We start from the raw sequence: 8,807 nt of genomic DNA, 5'->3' as shown, positions 1-8,807 counted from the left end.
GAGATCAAATTGCCAACATCCGCTGGATCATGGAAAAAGCAAGAGAGTTCCAGAAAAGCATCTATTTCTGCTTTATTGACTATGCCAAAGCCTTTGACTGTGTGGATCATAAGAAACTGTGGAAAATTCTTCAAGAGATGGGAATACCAGACCACCTGACCTGCCTCTTGAGAAATTTGTATGCAGGTCAGGAAGCAACAGTTAGAACTGGACATGGAACAACAGACTGGTTCCAAACAGGAAAAGGAGTTCGTCAAGGCTGTATATTGTCACCCTGTTTATTTAACTTCTATGCAGAGTGCATCATGAGAAACACTGGGCTGGAAGAAACACAAGCTGGAATCAAGATTGCCCGAAGAAATATCAATAAGCTCAGATATGCAGATGACACCACCCTTATGGCAGAAAATGAAGAGGAACTCAAAAGCCTCTTGATGAAAGTGAAAGTGGAGAGTGAAAAAGTTGGCTTAAAGCTCAACACTCAGAAAATGAAGATCATGGCATCTGGTCCCATCACTTCATGGGAAATAGATGGGGAAACAGTGGAAACAGTGTCAGACTTTATTTTTCTGGGCTCCAAAATCACTACAGATGGTGACTGCAACCATGAAATTAAAAGACGCTTACTCCTTGGAAGGAAAGTTATGACCAACCTAGATAGCATATTGAAAAGCAGAGACATTACTTTGCCAACAAAGGTTCGTCTAGTCAAGGCTATGGTTTTTCCTGTGGTCATGTATGGATGTGAGAGTTGGACTGTGAAGAAGGCTGAGCACCGAAGAAGTGGTGCTTTTGAACTGTGGTATTGGAGAAGACTCTTGAGAGTCCCTTAGACTGCAAGGAGATCCAACCAGTCCATTGTAGAGGATATCAACCCTCGGATTTCTTTGGAAGGAATGATGCTAAAGCTGAAACTCCAGTACTTTGGCCAACTCATGCAAAGAGTTGACTCATTGGAAAAGACTCTGATGCTGGGAGGGATTGGGGGCAAGAGGAGAAGGGGACGACAGAGGATGAGGTGGCTGGATGGCATCACTGACTCGATGGATGTGCCTCTAGGTGAACTCCGGGAGTTGGTGATGGACAGGGAGGCCTGGCGTGCTGCAATTCATGGGGTCACAGAGTCGGACACAACTGAGCAACTGATCTGATCTGATTGGAAGTTCTCTAGAGATAGGTGGTCAGAATTGCTCAAATCTTTCTTGCTGTAGGCAGAGCTGAGGTGTCCCCCCTGACCCACCAAATGATCCTGTCTCCCGGTTCTCATGTGTTTGTACAAACTCCCATCCCTAGGGTGGGTTGAAATGGTGGTGTTGGTATTCAGTCACTCAGTCGTGTCCGACTCTTTGCGACCCCATGAATTGCAGCACGCCAGGCCTCCCTGTCCATCACCAACTCCCGGAGTCCACCCAAACTCATGTCCATTGAGTCCGTGATGCCATCCAACCATCTCATCCTCTGTTGTCCCCTTCTCCTCCTGCCTTCACTCTTTCCCAGCGTCAGGGTCTTTTCCAATGAGTCAGCTCTTCGCATGAGCTGGCCAAAGTATTGGAGTTTCAGCTTCAACATCAGTCCTTCCAATGAACACCCAGGACTGATCTCCTTTAGGATGGACTGGTTGGGTCTCCTTGCAGTCCAAAGGACTATTCCTCCACCATAAATTCTCACTTTTAAGAAATATCCACCTAAGTTTCTAAGGATAAAGTGGCCTACTGTCTCCAAATTACTCTAAAATGGTTCAGAAAAAACAATATGCACATATAAAAACAAATAAATATCTATGAAATAATAAGCAAAGGAAGCAAAATGTGAACAACTGGAGAAAAAGAGTAAAGTTTTTATAATATTCTTAAAATTAATTCAACTTATAGCAAAATAAAAAATTACCATTCAGGCCAATGTAAAAGATCAGTTTAAGAAGAGAATAGTTAAAACTTATAAAAATGGTAGTTAATAAAGTTGTGAGAATATGCAGAAATGCAAAATTAAAGCTTTCATCACACAAAAAATGTGTAACTATAAATGGTGAGGGATGGTACTCAGAGTTACTGTGCTGATCATTTCATAAGGTGTACAAATATTCAGTCATTACACTGTACACCTGAAAGTAATAAATACAATATCACATGCCAATTATACCTCAATAATAAAAATTTTTAATAAAATAAAAAGAAGAAATTATGTTTAAAAACAAAAACAAAGGAGTTTATATTTTTGATTAGTTACGAGTTGTTATCTACAAATGGAATCCTGTGGTCAACATATCAAAGATACAGGATCTTGAAAATCCTGTACCATTATCTAGTCCAGAGTAACAATAGGCAGTAAGAAAGCAACTTGAGTTCCCTAAATAAAGAAGAGTTGTACAAGACAAAAGCACTGGACTGCTTAGTTTTTAAATAAAGTTACCACTTTTCATTTGAAAAATCTAAAAACAGCCTTTAGGAAATATATGATGTTAGCTATTTTAGCTATTTCTTTGCTTAACATCTTTATTTTGATAAACAAAGATGTATTCATCTTTAAACGCACACCTGTGTAGTTGTTCATCTTTAAATGCATGCTTACACAGTTGAAAGCGGAAGTCTTAGCTGCTCACATGGGTCCGATTCTTTCGAACCCCACACTCAGTAGCCCTCCAGGCTCCTTTGTCCTTGGGATTCTCCAGGCAACAATACTGGAGTGTGTTGCCATTCCCTCTCCAGGGGGTCTTCCTGACCCAGGGACTGAACCCAGGCTGCCTGTGCTGCAGGCAGATTCTTTACCATCTGAGCCCCCCTTGTCCTTTAAATGCACGCCTACCTAGTTGCTCACCATTAAACGCACACCTGTACAGTTAGTTACCTTATAATGCACACCTATATATACTGGGTTTGGAAGATCCCCTGGAGAAGGGAAAGGCTACCCACTCCAGTATTCTGGCCGGGAAAATTCCATGGACAGTAAAGTCCATGAGGTCTCAAAGAGTCAGACACAACTGAGCAACTTTCACTTCATATAGTTATTCATCTGTAAATGCACACCTTTCTAATTATTCACCTTTGAATGCACACCTATATAATTCTAAGCAGCATGCCTCTGTGATTTTGGGAAACATCATATTGAGAATACTTATTTCTGTTGATGTTGAACAAATTGGTTCAACTTATTAAAGAAACAATTTGTTAATACACATCAAAACTTTTTAAATATAGCCTTTGACTAGCATTTTAGAAGTTTCCCTGGGCAAATGCATGCTATAAGAAAACTTTACACACAAAGATGTATATGAAAACAAAAGTTGGAAATAATCCATATGTATAACAATTAGACATTATTTAGCAATTGGAGGGAAATGGAATGCTATATAATAATGAAAATTATGTTCAGGGCTTTTTTTACACGTGGAGACAACCTAAAATCTAGAAAACAATGTATAAAAACAGCAACACACGATGAAACACTCTTTTTTCCTTAATACTGTTACACATTTTCAAATTGATCTGTATAACTTAGAGTCATGTGCATATATGCTAAAAATACATAATAATATATATATATCATACTCCATTTTTTGTAAGAGAAGAGATAATGGCTTATCTGATATTTTCTTTAATAATTAATAGACTTCAGTCAGCTTAGCAAAATATAGACATAATTTGTTAACGTGGACAGCAGGAGAGAATTAAAAGGAGGGCTTTCGTTGTCATTTCTAAAGAATATGTGTGCATGCCAAAATTCAAGAGCAGTTTCACAGAGAGTTTATTTTTTAAAGACTATTTATAAGTGACCTTATTCTTTGAGTATAGTACACATGTCAAATATAATTGAAATAATACTAAGCTAGTTGTTTAGTGAACAAATTGTATCTCCATGTTGGCTCAAACCATTTGCTGATTAGATTTTTTTAACTAAAAATAAAGTATAAATTCCTCTAAAATATCAACATTTTCCCTTGGAGTCATTTGTTTTCCAAAAGTTTAACCAATGGGGAATCTTCAAAAAGAGAATTAGCAGATACCTTCCTTTGGACTCTCTCACACAGGCTGACAAGGCACACAAAATCACGCTCGCTCCAGAATGTGATATTGATTGGCTGAGAAAGGCTAACCCTGATAAAGCAGGTATTTGGTATCTTGGGTAACATGCAGAATAAGGCTTCAGTATCAAAATGACTCCCGGATCTCATTCAGTTAAGTAAGTGACTCTCAGCTCGGGATGTCCAGTTCCCTGTCCCCACAGCATATGCCAGTGTCTGAAGGTGTGTTTGCCACCGTTGAGGGGGACAAGCGCTACTATATGTGTACGATGCACAGAATAGCCCCCACTGCACACATGATCAGGTCAAAATGTCAGCAGTGCTGATGTGGGGAAACCTGAACTAAATGAAATCTCAAACTGATGTATTTTTACTTTTTTAATGCTTGTATATAAACTCTAATATATTTTAGGCACATGCATCGCTTAAGGGAAAAAATAACTTTTCTTTATTAAGGCAATTGTATCATTTAACAATTTCAGAAAAATATCTACTTCTGCTTCATTGACTATGCAAAAGCCTTTGACTGTGTGGATCACAACAAACTGTGGAAAATTCTCAAAGAGATAGGTGGTCTTATACCAGACCACCTTACTGTCTCCTGAGAAACCTGTACGCAGGCCAAGAAGCAACAGTTAGAATCAGACATGGAACAATGCACTGGTTCAAAACTGGGGAAAGAGTACAACAAGGCTGTATACTGTCACTCTGCTTATTTAATTATATGCAGAATGTATCATGTGAAATGCTGGGCTGGATGAATCACAAACTGGAATCAAGAGTGCCAGGAGAAATATCAACAACCTCAGATATGCATATGATTCCACTCTAATGGCAGAAAGCAAAGAGAAATTAAAGGGCCTCTTGATGAAGGCGAAAGAGGAGAGTGAAACAACTAGCTTAAAACTCAACATTAAAAAACTAAGATCATGACATCCAGTCCCATCACTTCATGGCAAATAGATGGGGGAAAAGTGGAAACAGTGACAGATTTTATTTTCCTGGGCTCCAAAAATCACTGATTTTGTCCAAAAGACTCTGATGCTGGGAAAGATTAAAGGCAAAAGGAGCAGGGAAGGGCAGAGGATGAGATGATTAGATAGCTTCACAGACTCAGTGGATATGAGTCTGAGCCAACTCCGGGAGACAGTGAAGGACAGGGAAGCTTGGCATGCTGCAGTCCATGGGGTCACAGTGAGACACAACTGAGCGGCTAAGCACAGCACAGCACAGGCTTCAGCAGCAGCAGCAGCAACAAAAAGTAATAATCTCGTCAAAAATTCTTGACTCCAGTGTCACTTACAGGAATCCACTCACAGGATAAAATGATATGAAACTCTCTGCACACATTGCACTAATGACTTTTAGTTTAAATATTTGACTGTCATTATGTAAAATGGGCTAATGATATAGAGAAAAATCTTGCTATTTTGACAGCTTCTCGTGAATTTTTATCTATTTTAAAATAAAAAGCTTAAAAATTTAAAAAATGGGCAATTGACTTGAATAGACATTTCTCCAAAGAAGATATGCAAGTAGCCAGTAAATAGGAAAGCTCCTCAACATCACTAGTTGACAGAAATGCAAATCAAAACCACAGAGGAATACCGCCTCACACTCACCAGAATGGCTTCAATCAAAAGAATGAAAAATAACAAGACCGATGAGGTCTTGCCTGTTCTTGCAGATTAGACCCCAAAGTTTGCTTTATTTTTCTGCAACCTCAGCTGTAAGTTTTCAAATGTCTTATTTCTTTTCGTTTTTCCTGGCTCCCTGGCCCACAGGTCGCCACTTTGCAGAGAGTGAACCCTCTAGACTAATGTTCACCGTGGTTAAGAACTTAGTGTAATCCTCAATCAGTGCAGTGTCAGATCAAACAAACCTCGACTTAGGCGTTTCAAGGAAAGGAGAGAACTTTATGACAATGGAGAGGACTGGGGTATTCAAGCATGTCCAGCTCAGGCAGGAGAGGCTTTGCCTTTCTGAGGAGTAGTGGACATGGGTGGAAAGAGGTGTGAGCCATGGGCGAGACTGAAGGGAGGAGGTCAGAGGCCAGCTGCTCATTTTAGTGCTCAAGGGAAGTCCGAGTTCAAGGGCCTCTGCTGCTGCTGCTGCTAAGTCGCTTCAGTCGTGTCCGACTCTGTGCGACCCCATAGACGGCAGCCCACCAGGCTCCCCCGTCCCTGGGATTCTCCAGGCAAGAACACTGGAGTGGGTTGCCATTTCCTTCTCCAATGCATGAAAGTGAAAAGTGAAAGTGAAATTGCTCAGTCGTGTCCGGCTCTTAGGGACCCCATGGACTGCAGCCTACCAGGCTCCTCCACCCATGGGATTTTCCAGGCAAGAGTACTGGAGTGGGTTGCCATTGCCTTCAAGAGCCTCTAGGAGGAGAGAATCTTAACCCAAGCTTGGTTCGTAAGCCAACAGGATTTTGTTCTCTGCATCAGTGGAGACAAAGCAGCTTAGCTGGCTGTTTGTGGGCAAAGAAGGGAATGTGCAGGGTCTGCTCCTGGCCTTGTCGCGGGTGAACAAGGGGATTCTCATCTCAGAAGTGGGGAGGGTGTTCTGTGCCGTCAGTTTCTTCTCAGGACACAGGGTGGGGAGACCGCGACACCGCGCTCTTTGCTAGGCCCCCGGGGCTGCGTGAAGGTCAGCATTGTCAGTAGTTGGAAATAACTTTTGTTTGGGATGGATTTCATTCCGTACCCAGAGTTCAATTTTGTATGGAGTTCTGGTGCTACAGTGCTGTTGAGTTCTTACCTGAGGCCCCTTATCACCAGTCACGGCAGTACTGAGCTCACAATACTGAGCGCTTCTTCTTAGGAGAAGAATTAAACTGAAACAGCACTTCCATTCAGTAGAAAGTGGATCCCGAGTGAACCAGTGTCACTGCCTGGGAAACAGAAACTTACGGATTTTAATCATCTCGTTTCTAGAATGATGCGGTTTGTCCTGCTTGCATATATTATGAACACAACCTTTTTCAACTACACATCTTAGAGTGTTTTCAAAGTTTTATATTTAAGAAACCCTTCAAATATTGTTGACAGCTAAAAACTTGGATCACGTGGACCCCACTTAACTGCTGCCGCCCTCGAAGGCAGACCTGGGCAGGGGGCGGCGGGAGGCCTGAGCAAGGCCCCCTCTGGTGTCGCCCAGCCAGGGAGCAGGGGTCGTCCGGCCCCGCCGTGTCACTCCTGTTCAGTAGGAGACGATTGGCTTCCAGTGACGGAAACAGGAAACAGGACTCGGTAGGTGTTGCCTACGGTCGCGGAAGGACTCGGTAGGTGTGCCCGCTGTCGCGGAAGGACTCGGTAGGTGTTGCCTGAGGTCGCGGAAGGACTCGGTAGGTGTTGCCTAAGGTCGCGGAAGGACTCGGTAGGTGTGCCCGCTGTCGTGGAAGGACTCGGTAGGTGTGCCTGCTGTCGCGGAAGGCTGCCCGGGTACCTTCCAAACCCTGGCGGCACACTGAGCCGTCCACGTCGTGAGGCGCCGACCTGGCTTCTGCAGGGCCGATGTGTAGCCGCTCGGGAAGTCGCTCCTCAGAACCGACATTGTAATAATAATCTTGGAGCTGCTGCCAGGTTTGGCAAAGGTCCGCCAGACAAAGAAGAGTAAATACCCCGGCTCTTTGGGAAAAAAAATTAATTTCTACTTAAAATCTTTTCTAGGTTTTATTATTATTAAGAAAGTAAAACGTGATATAAAACGTCAGACAAAGAAAAGTTTCCCTGCACACAGTCCACGCTCACCCGTGTTTCCCCTTCCAACCTCCCATCATTTGCACATGTTACTCTGTCATAATGCACATAAAATTGTGTGTTCTGATTTTCTCTGAACAATATATTATAAGCACTTTTCTGAGTTGTTATTTAGTTGTCATAATCATAATTGTAACGGCTGTATAATATTTCAGAGTTTCTCAACACTGCTCATATGACTGTGAATAAAATAATATTGAACCACGATGGGCCTTAAAAAAGTAAACAGTATTTCCTGCACGGCCAACAATAGCTGGATTTTCCTTGGGCTTCACATGCTTTGAAACTGATTCCATTTCCGCATCTTGGTCCTTACCTCCATGGTCAGGTCATCTCACTGTGGTGAACATATTGTAGCACAGACATTAGGCTCACGCTCCCTGTCATTCTCTTTTCTTCAGCTGGGTCACCTGCAGTCTCAAGGTTTACAGTTTGTTTTAAACTTTGTCTTTTCCTATGTTCTTTGCTTCTTTTAGATAATGTGCATGCAATTATAAAAATAAATTCAAATCAAGGGTGCCTTTGGAGGTGTGGGTACCGCTCAGAACAGCCAAGTTCTGTAGAAAGAGGTATCCCTCTTTTTCCTGTGCTGACTGCATGGGAATAAAGCAGTGTGACCATTTACAATAATTTGGGGATAAGAATCCAAAACACTGACTAAAAATTAGCCTTGCTAGTCTGTTGATCGTTTTTGAGTTCCTCAAACATACGCCCATATGTATTTAGGTCTTCTGCCTAAATTTGGTTTTCAACTTCTTTGAAGAGTGCAAGCTACAGACACTTCAGCTTAGCTAGGCCTTTGCCAACCTGACGTGCACTCTGTGAAAGGCTGGTGGGGGGAAGGTGAGCAAGGTGCGGACTGCCCATCAGAGCTCATGGCCAGGAAAAGCCTAGTATCTGGTGGGCTTGTGTTCTGGCTGTGGGAGGCATCTGACTTCAAGGTGTCTGGGGCAGGAAAGAGAGGGTCAGATTTCATGCAACCTGGATGACTTCCAGTTTTATTTCATAGTATGGCATCGGAATAATGC

This window comes from Bos grunniens, chromosome 8 (assembly GCF_055505025.1).
Source record: "Bos grunniens cultivar Pamir isolate PY7600 chromosome 8, Bosgru_T2T1.0, whole genome shotgun sequence".
NCBI lineage: Eukaryota > Metazoa > Chordata > Mammalia > Artiodactyla > Bovidae > Bos > Bos grunniens.
The sequence above is the reverse complement of the archived record's forward strand: the minus strand, read 5'-3'. Positions refer to the sequence as shown.